The 15,713-nt window shown below is 47.2% G+C and overlaps 1 pseudogene; it reads right to left on the bottom strand.

The window, feature by feature from the left end:
* Positions 1-993: 993 nt before the first annotated feature.
* Positions 994-15,713, bottom strand: part of LOC123442089 — a 39,053-nt pseudogene continuing 24,333 nt past the window's right edge.

The raw sequence follows: 15,713 nt of genomic DNA, 5'->3' as shown, positions 1-15,713 counted from the left end.
TCATCATGCATACTAGCTCTGTTCCAAAATAATTGAGGTTGTAGGTTTGTCCTAAGTCTGTTTTTTTTAAAGTTTGATCAAGTTTGTGGAAAAATATAACAAAATCTAGAACATCAAATTAGTCTCTTGGATTTCTCTATACGAGATATTTTGAAGGGCTCCTTTGATTCAAATGAATCTCATAGGATTTTTTTAGGGTTAGCATCATTAGGAATTTTCATGTGTTTGCCATTTATCCATAGGATTGAATTCTATAGGAACTTTTCTTAAGGAATCATGTGTAGTATAAATTTCACAGGAAGTCTAGAATCCACTTCAACCTTTTCTTAGAATTTCCTTTGCTTTTCATGTGACATCAAACACTCTCTACTAATTCTACAGGATTCAACTGGGCATGCTACTCCAAGTCTGTATTTTTTCTGTTCCGGCGTTTTGACAATCATGTGCATCAAAGAGGGCATGAACTATGTAGAGCCTCTTTGATTTGCAGGATTCTAAAAACACGACAATAGAAAAAACATAGGAATAAAATGTCATGGTCATTTCAATCCTAAGAATTTCGGGTTGTTTGATTGCATCCTAGAGAAAACAAAGTATTGTTTCAAAGAGGCTTGAGTGGATGCTAAAAGTCCTATGGGAATAACCGAATAACCGAGTTCATAGTCCTCTTTAATATTGCTGCAGCGGCCTGCAAGCACGACGATAGAACGAGAGATACAGAGAGATCGAGAGGTAGGAGACGATAGTGTTTGTGCTGCTGAACTGCTTCAGCGTTTCGGTGTTTCTGTTTTTATTCATTCGAACTCCAACGAGTCCTGCGGCGAGCTGAAGACTAGCTATCTACTAACTGAAAACGATAACTAACTGAACCTGAAACTAAAACTGAACTGTACGTGCACATGACACACGCTAACATTCAGGGTTTATTCAGAATCGATCTACCTAAGGTTTGTTGCTTGAATTTGTACCGCAATAACCGAGTTCTAGAAAAATTTAGGCTAAGAGAGGATTGACGATTTGACCGGCAAAAACCACAGCGCCGGAGCTATGCTCGTCCTCCTGCCTGATGCAGAAGAGGAACGGGTGATCAGCTATGAAGTCGACGGCCGTCTCATCATCCGACAGCAAGCCAAACCCCAACATCTCCAGCTCGGTGGCTGCGGCAGCGACGGTCCCTTTCTTGTTGACGTGCACGGAGCACTGGTGGACGACGGACGACACCTCCATCGGCATCAGAGCGTCTGCTTCATCCAGCTCCAGCATCTCCGAGAAGGATTCGCCGGCCGGAGCCGGATAGAACGGCAGGTCCAACCCGAGTTCCCGGAGGAGCCCCGACGCCTCCAGCCTCAACGACGCCTCGAATTTGGGGATCCTCAACTCCCCGACGGGCACCCGTCTCTCCGGCACGGCCAGGAGCCACTACTAGAATTTTCAACTATGCCTACAGCCAGATGCCGTCGGCATTGCTCTATGCCGACGGCTGCCGTCGGCATGTCCCCGTCGAGGTAGAACACGTCAGCGTAGATGCCACGGCCGTCGGCATAGAAAGGCCGTGCCGTCGGCGTAGTTTGACCCTCGGCATATTTTTTCATAAAACGGTTTCTAACGGCGCCGTTACTCCGTCGGCTGTCCAGCGGAGTGACGCGTGGCGCATCTATGCCTACAGCCAGGCCGTCGACATAGATGGTAGATGTCCTGCGCCGGCCGTCCCTCGAAACGACACGTGGCTCATCTATGCCTACGGCCAGGCCGTCGGCATAGATCGTAAATATATGCCGACAGCTAGGCCGTAGGCATAGATGCGCCACGTGTCGGCTACCGGTGCCATACCTATACGTCGACGGTCTAGCCGTCGGCACAGATATGCCACGTGGCAGCAACTGGCTTACTTGGCCATACCTATGCCGACAGCAAAGCTGTAGGCATAGTTACACTCTGTTTTTTTTATATTTCCTATTTTGACCATTTCATTCAAAATCAACACAATAATATGACAGATATATGATAGCAAATATGACATCACACTAAGATCATCATAAAGTCCAACATCATCATCATCTCACATAAAGTTCAACATCATCATCTCACAAATATCACATAAAGTTCAATATGACAACACATATCATGATTATCTCAAGAACATCATCTAATGAACACAAGTAGAAACTTAAAGAACATCATCAAAACTCGACGAAGCAGGAGTTGAGTCACCAGTCCCCTACATGTTTGAGAAAAAATTGTAAGGATAAATATAATATGATAGTGTTGATTGAACGAGAGCTAGTTTGTCAATAGTTAGGTAAATGTACTAACCGGAGTCTGACTGTGTAGTGTCACCCATTCATCGAACGTGGGCACATGTGGGGGTTCTCCAGCAGGTGGTGGTGGGGGTCCCAATTGTGGTGGCTCCGCGCGGTTATTCTAAGATGCCACCATAGCCTGGATGTTAGTTAACCAAGCAAACTAGAAGGTCAGAAGGAATGAAAGTGCAAATTTTAGCTTGGTTTGAAGAGGGCAAAACTAACCGCCATCATCTCACGATTGTAATTCTCGTTTTCCTTCACTAGGCGCATGTACTCCCGCACCTCGAGATTCCTAAGCTCGACAAAGGCCATGTATGCCTACGAAAATTAGGTTGTTTGTAAGTGAACAATGTTGAAAATAAACTAAAAAAGTGAGAAAGAAAGATGATAAGGGGGTAATTACTTACATCACGCTGGGGTCTGAGGGAGGTTGCGACGCCCCTTACTGATGCACGGGCTCGGATTGGTAGCCCGCAGTTGTGTGTAACAGACTGAAGGAGTGATCAAGCCATCGAAACACGGATAGCGGCCACGGGCCTTCCCCTAAATAGACACCACCGCCGTCTCATCAATCTGAGACTCGATCACGTTAGGAGCATCCGGACCAGGCGGATGCAACCTCTCAAACTGTTGCTTGTAGGACTCCATGTGCTCCTCTGTATTGCCATAGTACTTTCTCTCGCCTTCCTTGGGATTAGTCCTAGCACGGGCCATCACCCATGACTGTATGTCTCAGAGTGACCTCTTCAACTTGGCCTCCTGCAACGTTAGACGGAAGTTAGCCATACATAGAAAACATGACGATAACTGTAAAAAGAAGAACAAAAATGAACCATGCATATAGATATACCTTCATTGCCTTGAAGCCCCAGTGGTTCCTGTTTCCTTGGCCGTGTGTCCCTTCTTTTCCACGGTTAGCCCGGACAATCCGAAAGAGCTGCGGTGATAAATATGCAATTGAATGCATATTTATCGATGCAACGCTTTCGGACGGGAGACGCCTATGTTACACGACTTGATGTGAAAATGAAATCTAGTGACATGGAAAAAAAGCAGACGAGGTGCTCGAATTGTTACTCACCCTCCAATGTAGAGGATGTAGTCGATCAGAGGAGGTACGATCGTGGACCAACACCTCCAACGTCGATGATCACTCCACGAAGATGAAACACCACAAATCCTGTTAATTCCACCGAATGAAAAAAATAGGTCATCACGTCACATTAAGCATTGACACTTTAAACCATAGGTTTGAGGCACTGATAAGATAAAAGTAGAAAAGATCTTCACTTAAACAGCATGCCTTTAAAAAATTTAAATAGGAGTATAGAACAATACTGTAACGATCAAGATGCGGTTCTTTCCGATCTGGGGGTCGAGGCCCCCGAATAGGAAAGAAGCGCATCTAAGTGTTTTGCAAGCAAGTAAACATAGCACATAATAATAAAGATAGTAGACAATCTGGGATTCAACTGTCTTCTTATTAAAAATACAGAGTACAACGCAGATACAAACAAGGTAGTTCCGATACGGACTACAAAACAAGGGAAATGCTATGCTACCCGCTGCAGGCCCACGATCACGACCATGGTTCAGTCCTCTGGATAGTTCACGTAAAGGCGATATGTCTCCTCGTCGTACTGCCACGCCAGCTGGGTGCCGTCGGGATCATCTGCCTCTGGGGTTCCTGTACCTGGTGGGAGTTTCGGAGGAATCCGTGAGTCACGGGGACTCAGCAATCTAAGACCTTGGTGCCAGAACTAGTCATGTTATTGGGTAAGGAAGGGATGAAGTGTTTCCGGCTGCTGCATCCTAAGATTGAATAAGTGGCTAGCATACGCAAAGGAGAAGTGACAGTGTTCTATACTAACGACCGTGATTACTTGATCAGATAGTGATCCTGAACCCCTACCTACGACATTCATAACCCCACCGTGTTCCGGATCGAAGAGAGATCTTCGAAGGGACAGTCACGGTTACGCACACAGTTGGCATATTTTATTAGTTTAAGTTTAAGTTTTCTAATACCGGATGTTAACAAAATATTCCAAGTTGCCACATAACCGCGGGCACGGCTTTCCGAAAGATTAAACCCTGCAGGGGTGCTCCAACTAGTCCATCACAAACGAACACAGGACGCAAAGGCATCCTCTATCACGAATCTCGTGATCTCGTCGGATTCCTTAGAGGAAAACCTCAACTCTGGGGAAAACCAAAGCTTCACCGGGATTCCTATACGCAAGATATACCGCTAAGGCAAGACAAGGCTAGCAGGACCTCCCGTCGTGTCGACGACCCTGATAAGAGCCGCGTATCTCAGTCTCAGGACACGACAGATGAGCTAGACGTCGGGATGGCTAAACCTCTGGGTGACCAGTGGGGCCCCGGACATCGCTCAGGTGGGACCAACACTCATGGGGAGTACTGGCCCGGGTTGTTGATTAAATTCCTCGGGGTAGCTATTCCCTATGCAGATTATTATTAGGTGATTAGCAAATAGTACCAAAGTTGGGTCCTGCCGGACAAGCCTTAGCTCTACGCGATTTATCAAGGGGGTCCCCATAACAACCCCGAACGTGTTAGGAGCGATCATTATGGAATCAAACACCGGTAACCGGTAACTAAGGCGGCAATAACGGAACAAGACACCCGGCGAAAGGCTAGGCCTCCCGTCATTTACCAAATATATAGATACATTAATTAAATAACAGATATTAATATAATGATATCAATCTCATGGCAACTCATGAGTTATAAACACCTGCAACTAACAATGCTAACATTAGTAGCTGAGCAAGCCTACCTAGCCATGCAACTTTGCTAGGAAAGAGTAAGGTGTTTGGGCTCATGGCATATGAAGAGGCAATATATTTTCAGTGGTAGGCAGCAAGCAATATGACGTGGAATCGAAACTAACATAACAAGTCTAGATATGGGATCAAGGTCATGTCATCTTGCTTGTGATATCCTCAGCTTGGAATGGTTCTGGATCGTCGTGCACGTACTCTCCTGACTCCACGTATTCGGTCTCCGCCCCCGGTGCTACCCAATGCAAGAACAACAGCCAATGAACAGCAGCACCATAAAATGCAACAATCACATGATGCATGAGATGAAAGTTGAGCATGCACCACTATTTTCTAACACTAGCACAAGCAAGAATAACTACAACAAGTTCCTGGGCAGAACTTTGCACTAAACTATTTGGACATGCATGGGAATGAAATGAACAGATGCATCTCGTAAAAACGGTGCAAAACCATATAAAGAACTTTGCAAACGGAGCTACGGATCAACGGGAATCAACGAAACACGATATGAAGCCCTACGTGAAAGATTCATCACCACTCACACAATTGGCACAAATCTGGTGTTCCCAGGTTGCCAAGACATATATTAACCCAACATGAATGAAATGGAGCAAGGTAGAACACTCCAACAACAATTAAACGCAAACTTTGAACAAAAAATGTCAAAACTACGCAATCTGCCAGCTTCTGCATCTTAGCTGTTTGAGAGCAACATGCAACATAGCTACAGGTCTTCAAACATGACAAATAATATATGTGGATGTTGCCAACCAAGTACACTACCATCTCCAGCAAGAATCACAGCAAAAGGAATTAAACTCTAGAAGATACAAGGCCACAAACTTTCCCAAAACCATCAGTTCTCAGGGACTTAGTGAAAATTCCTGCACCTGAGTTTCTGTTTCTTTTCTGAAGCTTTTTGACAGCAATCAAAACACAATCTACTGGACTCCAAATGACTTGAAAATTGACACGAAGCTTCACAAACATACCAGGTTCAAAACACTAGCACTGAACTAAGTCCAGTTCCCAACATAATGACCAGCACAACCTTATCTACAGGGGAAGAAAATGTTTTCAGCATTCCAGACTTAGTGAAATTTTCAGAGTTCAAAAATCTGGAATTTTCCAGCCACATGCCCACTTTGTCTAGGCATAGTTTGCACACACAAGTTCCCAAGAGGTGTTTGACACCACTATGGTATTGAGCACACACCCCTACAACTAGCACACCAAGATCCATGCCTTTGGGCTCCATCTATATCATGGAAACAAAGCCCAAACTTTCAACAAAATGACAATGCAAATCCATAAGGTATGCTCCTAAAATGACAAGTACATAGGAGAGTTTCATGTGCACAATGACAAAGTGACATGGGGGTTTGAACCCCATGTTTGTGTCATGCACATCAACAACTCCAACACACACAATTCCTCTCAAGCACTAGCATCAAGCTCACACAAAAGAAATCTTTAAACTAACAAGAAAGTGTGCACACCCCCCACATATGGGCATGTGATGGTGCACACTCTCACAAGCATCACTAGGATCTTCCTAGTCTTCATGTCACCAACAATATGCAAACTACCACAACAATCCACACCCTCACATGCTAACATAGATAGCTATCTAGAACCTCACTTCACCCCAAAACGTGTTATGAGGGGGAGGCATCCACACCCCACTAAACCAATGCAAGCATCTAAGACTACAAGATCCCTTAGCCCACACCAAAGTTCAAGAATTTGGGGCTATACAAGAGTAACTAGTGCCCCTTATCACCTCAAGGCGCACACACTCAAATGTCAAGGCATCTCACATCACCCATTTAACAAGGTTAGCTCCACTTCACTAAGGTGCACCCACCATAGACATCACAAGCATAGCAAGTTGATACACCAATACAAACCCTTATGCACAAAACACCCCTTGTGTGTGTGCCACCATGCACACACTCCAACACCAACCTACACCAAGCCTATCACAAGAACACACTATGCAGGAAAGGAGAAAACTAAATGCCAAGGAAGGAAAAAAAACCACATACAAAATAATAGGGGAGTTTAGCTATCAACTAGCAAGAAAGGAAAAGAATTATCAAGAAAACAATTTTCAGACAAAAGGGGGAGGTGCTGGGGTCGAACCCCAGACCTGTTGGAGTGCAAACCGCCTCCCTACCACTCTGCTAGGCTCTAGGTACTCGGCAAAGGAGGACCCAAGCAGAGGAACTACTAACTGCTCTGCCCTGCTGATAAAACAGGAAAAAGAAAACAAAAAGGGGGATGATTCTACTAGGATTCGATCCCTGCACCTGACGGAATAACAACGCACTGCGTACCACTGTGCTACGACGCATTGTCTGACAGAGGAGGGAACTAAGGCACCCTGACATGGCCTCGCTTCTGCCTGCTGGCCTGCACCTGCGATCCGGTGACAGGGAGGTCACCGGAGCTGCGTCTCTGTCCCGGCCTCTACTACGCCTGCGGGAGAGGGAAAGGCCCCTGCGCGCCTACCCTGAACCGCCCCTCATCGAACCAACTACCCTGCTATACACCACGCACACACACACTTCCTGACGCCCGCTCCTGGGAACAGAGAACGCCTCTACTACGCCTGCTAACTCATGGGGAAGGGAGGAGGCGGTCGTCACCTAGAACCGGAAGAGGGGGCGCCGATCTGCGACGGGAGAGCGCCGGAGAGGAAGAAGGACGTCGGAGTAGCTGATCCTGAACCGAAGAACCGCTGCAGGGGAAGGAGCACCGGGAACTCGTCGTAGACGTGGACGGATCCAGCGGAGTAGTCGGTCCCCGGGGCTCCTAGTGCCGGGAATGGATCGCGGGGATCCACCCCGAGCTCCTGGACATGGTGACGGCGGCGATCGGAGGCGGGAGCGAGGCGTCCGCCGGCGAGGAGCTGCACCACTTGGTCTACCCCTACAGGAACCCTCCTGTCGAAGGGAGGAGAGATGGGAAGGAGGAGAAGAGGTGGCGGCGGCGGACTGGGGAGAGGAGGAACCCTAGGAGGAGGGGGGAGGCACGGATGCCCGGGTTATAAGGGCCCCCTCGACGTTGGCGCCCTCACGGCGTCAACAGGAGCACACACAGACTGACGGGAAAACTGCAGGGAAAAGCCACGGCGTGAGAGGAGGAAGGAGCTGCGGGTCTGGGCCTCTTCTCGCGAGGGAGGAGTAGCTGGGCCACTTCTTGCGCGGGAACCAGCCCAACTTGGCGAAATCTAAAGAATGAACCCCTCCTAAGCAATTTCCTATTAACAGGAAACAAGGGAAGAAAGAAATGCCCAAGGTTGTAAACACATGACAAAAAAAAACACAAGAAGCTCCCTGGACTTGGAAAATCTAACCTTACTTTATAAAAATGAGAACAAGAATTTAGGAGCAATTAGATATTTTACAAAACAACAACATTTTGATCTGTTTTGTGATTATATATGCCCCTATAAACACCCCAACAAAACCAGCAACTTACATACTCATCCACCACAATTCTAGCTAAAACATGGGCATTATTTTTAAGGAAAGAAAGAGGTGATTTTTTTATATAGGGAAAAATAGAGGGGGGGAGAAGGTGGTTGGTTTTGAAAGGGAAACATATAAATGAGCACTTGCCAACACATGCTACACTCCACACAAGGCACACATCACATGATCACATGAAATATAACACCCACTACTCACCCCTAGTAAGAGCCTATGCAAGCATGATCCTGACATACAAACATAAGACATGGCAAGGGATGATATGTAGTGCATGCATGCAAGTGAAGTAAGCACTAGGGAACACACATGGAATCATGGCACAAAATAATAGCATCACAATCTCTGACAAGGTGGCCCCACAAGGAAGGTTACAAAAAGGGAAAGACCTACACTTGGGGCATTACAAACTCTCCCACACTACAAAGAAGATCTCGACCCCGAGATCTAAGACTGAAAGAAATCGGGAAATTCGGAACGGAGGTGATCCTCGCGTTCCCATGTAGCCTTTTTATCGGAATGGTGTGACCACTGCACTTTGAGAAACTTGACAGACTTGTTACGGGTCTTGCGCTCAGTCGCCTCGAGAACCGCAACTGGATGCTCGCGATAAGAGAAGTCAGGATGGAGATCGATATCCTGAAGATGCACAGTGCGCTCGGGGTTCTTGAAACACCTCCGAAGCTGAGAAACATGGAACACATCATGGACATTTGCAAAGGTCGACGGAAGCTCGAGCTGGTACGCGAGGTCACCCCTCTTGCCAACCACTCTGAACGGACCCACGAAACGAGGCGCAAGCTTGCCTTTGATGCCAAAACGCTGCATACCCTTCATAGGCGACACCTTGAGGTAGACAAATTCATCAAGCTCATACGACATGTCACGGTGCTTGCTATCGTAATAGCTCTTCTGACGGGACTGAGCTGCTCTGAGGTTGTCGCGAATGATCCGACACATCTCCTCAGCTTCTTCTATCATATCATTGCCAAGGATCTGACGCTCACCTGTCTGGGACCAGTTGAGCGGAGTACGGCACTTCCTGCCATAGAGAATCTCAAACGGAGCTTTACCAGAGCTAGCTTGATAACTGTTGTTATATGAGAACTCCGCGAAAGGCAGACAATCCTCCCACTTCATGCCAAACGAGATAACACAGGCTCTCAGCATGTCCTCAAGAACTTGATTCACTCTCTCCACTTGACCACTAGTCTGAGGATGGAACGCTGTGCTGAAGCGGATCTTCGTGCCCATAGCAGACTGAAACGAGTCCCAGAACTTGGAAGTGAAGATACTCCCGCGATCTGATGAGATCATCATAGGTACACCGTGCAACGAGACAATCCTCGAGGTGTACAACTCTGCCAGCTGAGCTGCTGAAATGGACTCCTTGACTGGAAGGAAATGCGCCACTTTACTCAATTTGTCGATGACGACGAAGATAGCGTCATTGCCCTTCTTGGACTTCGGAAACCCTGTGACGAAGTCCATCTCAATGTGATCGAACTTCCACTCGGGAATCGGTAAAGGCTGCAAGAGGCCCGCTGGTCTTTGATGTTCTGCTTTCACTCTTCGACAAACATCACACTCATTAACGAATTGTGCAATCTCACGCTTCATGCGGGTCCACCAGAACGACTGCTTCAAGTCATGGTACATCTTAGAACTTCCCGGATGAATAGAAAGCAGAGAATTATGAGCTTCTTCCATGATCACCTTCCTGAGATCACCTTTCGGGACGACAAGGCGGTCCTCGAAAAACAAAGTGTCCCTGGCATCCACAGTGAAACACTTATACTTGGGAAGACTCTTTCCCACACCAATCTTGACCTTCTTCACCATAGTATCAAGTAGCTGAGCTGCTCTGACCTGATCTTCCAAGGTAGGAGAGATCTGAAGGTTCGCAAGAAAACCCTGAGGAACCAACTGAAGATTGAGCTTCCTGAAAGACTCAGAAAGACCCGGCTGGAGAGGTTGCAGAATCAGACTGTTGCAATATGCTTTCCTGCTCAATGCATCTGCCACAACATTTGCCTAGCCTGGCGTATACTCAACACTCGGATTAAAATCCTGGAGCATTTCCACCCAACGTGTTTGTCGAAGATTCAAGTTAGGCTGAGTGAAAATATACTTGAGGCTCTTGTGATCGGTGAAAACTTCAACCTTACGTTCCAACAAGAGATGTCTCCAAGTCATCAAGGCGTGCACAACAACTGCTAGCTCGAGATCGTGCACATGATAGTTCTTCTCCGCAGGCTTCAACTGCCTGGAGGTGTAAGCAACCACCTTCCTATCTTGCATCAAGACTGCACCAAAACCCTGAAGAGAAGCATCGCAAAAGACCTGGTACGGCTTGGAATCATCCGGAGGCGTCAATACCGGAGTGGAGGTAAGCTTCTCTTTGAGTGTATCAAAAGCCAGTTGACACTCTGGAGACCACACATACTTGACACCTTTCTGAAGAAGACTAGAGAGCGGCTTGGCGATTTTGGAGAAGTTCTCAACGAATCTTCTGCAATATCCGGCAAGACCGAGAAAGCTTTGAAGCTGCTTCACATTCTGCGGAGGTTCCCATTCAACAATGGCCTGAACCTTGGACGGATCAACCTTAATTCCCTCGGCAGAGATAATATGCCCAAGATACACCACTTCTTTCAGCCAGAACTCGCACTTGGAAAACTTGGCATACAGCTTGTATTCTCTCAGCTTATCAAGCACCAACCTGAGATGTTTCTCATGTTCTTCCTCATCCTCAGAAAAGACCAGAATGTCATCGAGATAGAGCAAGACAAACTCATTCTTGAATGGCGAGAAAATATAGTTCATCAATCGGCAAAAAGTCGGAGGAGCATTAGCCAGACCAAAAGACATGACCGTATACTCATATGAGCCAAAACTGGTCCTGAATGCCGTCTTCGGAATGTCTTCCTCACGAATGCGAATCTGATGATAGCCCATTCTGAGATCAAGCTTGGAGAATACTTTAGCACCTTTCAGCTGCTCGAACAACTCATTTATGTTCGGAAGCGGATATTTGTTCTTGATTGTCTTCTTGTTCAATGGGGGGTAATCGACACACAGTCGTTCCGTACCATCCTTCTTCTTGACAAACAGAACACCACATCCCCACGGAGACGAGCTTGGTCTGATCAAACCCAAACGCTCCTGCTCATCGAGTTGTCTCTTGAGTTCCTTCAACTCTTCTGGACCCAGCTTGTATGGCCGCTTGCACACTGGCTCTGTGCCTGGCTCAAGCTCAATGACGAACTCCACTTCACGGTGCGGAGGCATCCCTGGCAACTCCTCAGGAAACACGTCCTGATATTCACAGACTACTGGAACTTGCTCAATGGGATTGATCTCACCCTTTTCATTCAAGGAGAACAAGCGGACTGTGTCATCGCGCGCCGCGAATATAATCACATTCTCCGAAGAGTGGGTCAGCTTCACTTCTTTAGCTGCACAGTCAATTGATGCCTTATTCATGGCCAACCAGTCCATACCAAGGATCAAATCAATGTCGGACTCGCCCAAGACATACGGAGACGCCAGAAAAGCATAATTGTCCAACTTGATAGAAACATCCGGAGCACGGGTACTAGCATGCATGAACTTGCCTGGAGAAACTACTGACAACGGACTAGGAAGCTCTTCAACAGGAACACTATGCATGGATGCAAATGGAATGGAGAGGAACGAATGCGAAGCACCAGAATCAAACAAGACTTTCGCAGGAAAATCATTGACTAAGAGATTACCCATGATCACATCCGAAGAATTTTCTGCCTCAGCTGCATTCACCATGTTGACTCGAGCTGATCTGGGGTTGAACTTCACAAGAGCGTTGCTAGGAGGTTTGCCTGGAGGAGGAGGCGGCAGACGGAGCTGAGAAGTGCATTTGTTGGCATAGTGACCCTTCTGCCCACATTTGTGACAAGTGACATCTGCTGGCTGCCGGAACTGAATCTGAGGAGGCCCTTGCTTCTGATGCTGATATCTCTGCTGGAATCCCGGGTTGGGTGGGCGGGAAGAACCACGTCCACCTGAGTGCTTCGGCTGCTGAGAGTGCCGAGGAGGAGGAGGAGAAACCCAAAACCTCTGTTGCTTCTGAACCACCTGAGTCGAGGAAGAGCTGGAATCTCTGAAACGTTTCTTGGAGTTCTCCACCCTGAGCAAGGCTGCCTCTGCTCTGAGAGCTAAGTTATAGAATCTGTCAAACTCCTCAGGATCGTGCAAAGCGAGTGCTAACTGCAAATCCTCCTTCAAGCCACCCCTGAACTGGTATATCTTGCTCTTCTGATCCAGAACATCCTGCAATGCGTAACAGGCCAGCTCGTGGAACTCAACATTGTACTTGTACACAGAATTGCTGCCCTGCTTCAAGCGCCTGAACTTCTCACGCATCTCCTCAACAAAACTGGAAGGAATGTAGTGGGACCTGAAGTCACGACAGAACTCGTCCCAAGACATCACCCTGCCACCTCTGGAGTCCTTAAGCTGCTGCCACCAAATAGAAGCCTGTCCCTTCAACTGGAATGTTGCAAACTTGACATAATCCTCTGGACGCACATTGCTACACTCGAAATGCTTGTTCATATCACGGATCCAATCTTCCGCATCAAACGGCTGGTCGCAAGAAGTGAACGTCCTAGGCTGGTTTGACAGGAACTGACTCAGACTGGCGAAGTGATTGCCACCCTGCTGGAAATTGCCTTGCTGATGATTGGCTCTCTCCTGGATCAACTGCAACAGCATCTGAGTATTTGCATTGGTAGCTGCCATCATCGCCTGCCAGGCCTCTGTAGGAGGAGGCGGCGGCGGTGGCGGAGGAGGAGGTGGAGGCGGCATATCCTCACGCGCTGGGGTCTGACGAGTTGGTGGAGCCATCCTGAAGACGGACAACATATTAGTCCACATAATATTTGAAGATAAGCTGAATCAAAAGACAGAATATCTGAATAGAACTTAGCATTGCACTCGAACAACATAGCAAAAGTGCATTCTCAAAGTAACAGACGACAAAATTCCGATAAGGGGCCACAGCAAACAAGTGTGAGCTAGAACTGCTCGGAACAAACATATGATCGAGATTTCCCAAACCTCAATCAAGCGTCTGTAGGAAGATAGTTCTATAAGATACTACCAGATATCCCACCTATGAATTCCCGAAATAACTGGTCCTGCAATCAGGCACACGGATACAAGGAGTATTTCACACAACTCCTAACTAACCCGTGACCTGTATCACACCCTTCAACACACGACCAGCATCTCGGACCTTCGTCTACAACAGATCCTCGTGATCACAACAATACCAAGTGTGGTAGTACCCCCGAACCATCTACACCAGTACTGGGGACGCCGGGGTTATCTCACCACTACCCGTATTGAAGCAATAACGAACACCCTTCGTTCTTAGGTACTCAGAAATCTGAATGATGGCGATGTGCGCGATAATCCCTGGAGCTCAACTCCCCTGATACTTAGAGCAGATAGGAGGCACCAGGACATGATTCCGTACACATCGAAATCATATAGATTTCGCAAACACCCGCTGTTGGAAATATGCCCTAGAGGCAATAATAAATTAGTTATTATTATATTTCTTAGTTCATGATAATCGTTTATTATCCATGCTATAATTGTATTGATTGGAAACACAATACTTGTGTGGATACATAGACAAAACACTGTCCCTAGTAAGCCTCTAGTTGACTAGCTCGTTGTTCAAAGATGGTCAAGGTTTCCTGGCCATAGGCAAGTGTTGTCACTTGATAACAGGATCACATCATTAGGAGAATCATGTGATGGACTAGACCCAAACTAATAGACGTAGCATGTTGATCGTGTCATTTTGTTGCTACTGTTTTCTGCGTGTCAAGTATTTGTTCCTATGACCATGAGATCATATAACTCACGAACACCGAAGGAATGCTTTGTGTGTATCAAACGTCGCAACGTAGCTGGGTGACTATAAAGATGCTCTACAGGTATCTCCGAAGGTGTTCGTTGAGTTAGTATGGATCAAGACTGGGATTTGTCACTCCGTATGACGGGGAGGTATCTCGGGGCCCACTCGGTAATACAACATCACACACAAGCCTTGCAAGCAATGTAACTTAGTGTAAGTTGCGGGATCTTGTATTATGGAACGAGTAAAGAGACTTGCCGGTGAACGAGATTGAAATAGGTATGCGGATACTGACGATCGAATCTCGGGCAAGTAACATACCGAAGGACAAAGGGAATGACATACGGGATTACACGAATCCTTGACACTGAGGTTCAAACGATAAGATCTTCGTAGAATGTGTAGGATCCAATATGGGCATCCAGGTCCCGCTATTGGATATTGACCGAGGAGTCTCTCTGGTCATGTCTACATAGTTCTCGAACCCGCAGGGTCTGCACACTTAAGGTTCGACGTTGTTTTATGCGTATTTGAGTTATATGGTTGGTTACCGAATGTTGTTCGGAGTCCCGGATGAGATCACGGACGTCACGAGGGTTTCCGGAATGGTCCGGAAACGAAGATTGATATATAGGATGACCTCATTTGGTTACCGGAAGGTTTTCGTGCATTACCGGAAAAGTTTCGGGCTCATCGGTAGTGTACCGGGAGTGCCGGGAGGGGTGCCGGGGACCATCGGGAGGGGTGTCACGCCCCAAGGGGTCTCATGGGCTATGGGAAGAGATAAACCAGCCCCTAGTGGGCTGGAATAAGTTCCCACTAAGGCCCATAAGGTTTGAGAAGGAAAAACACAAGGTGGAAAGAGTTTCCAAGTGGGAAGGTGGAATCCTACTCCAAGTAGGATTGGAGTAGGACTCCTCCACCTCCAATTTCGGACAAACCTTTAGGTTTTGAGGCTGCCTCCTCCCCTCCCTCCCACCTATATATACGGAGGTTTTAGGGCTGATTTGAGACGACTTTTCTCACGGCTGCCCGACCACATACCTCCATAGTTTTTCCTCTAGATCGCGTTTCTGCGGAGCTCGGGCGGAGCCCTGCTGAGACAAGATCATCACCAACCTCCGGAGCGCCGTCACGCTGCCGGAGAACTCTTCTACCTCTCCGTCTCTCTTGCTGGATCAAGAAGGCCGAGATC

Source organism: Hordeum vulgare, chromosome 3H (assembly GCF_904849725.1).
Source record: "Hordeum vulgare subsp. vulgare chromosome 3H, MorexV3_pseudomolecules_assembly, whole genome shotgun sequence".
Lineage (NCBI taxonomy): Eukaryota > Viridiplantae > Streptophyta > Magnoliopsida > Poales > Poaceae > Hordeum > Hordeum vulgare.
Note: the sequence above shows the minus strand (reverse complement) of the source record. Positions and strands in the feature narration are given on the sequence as shown.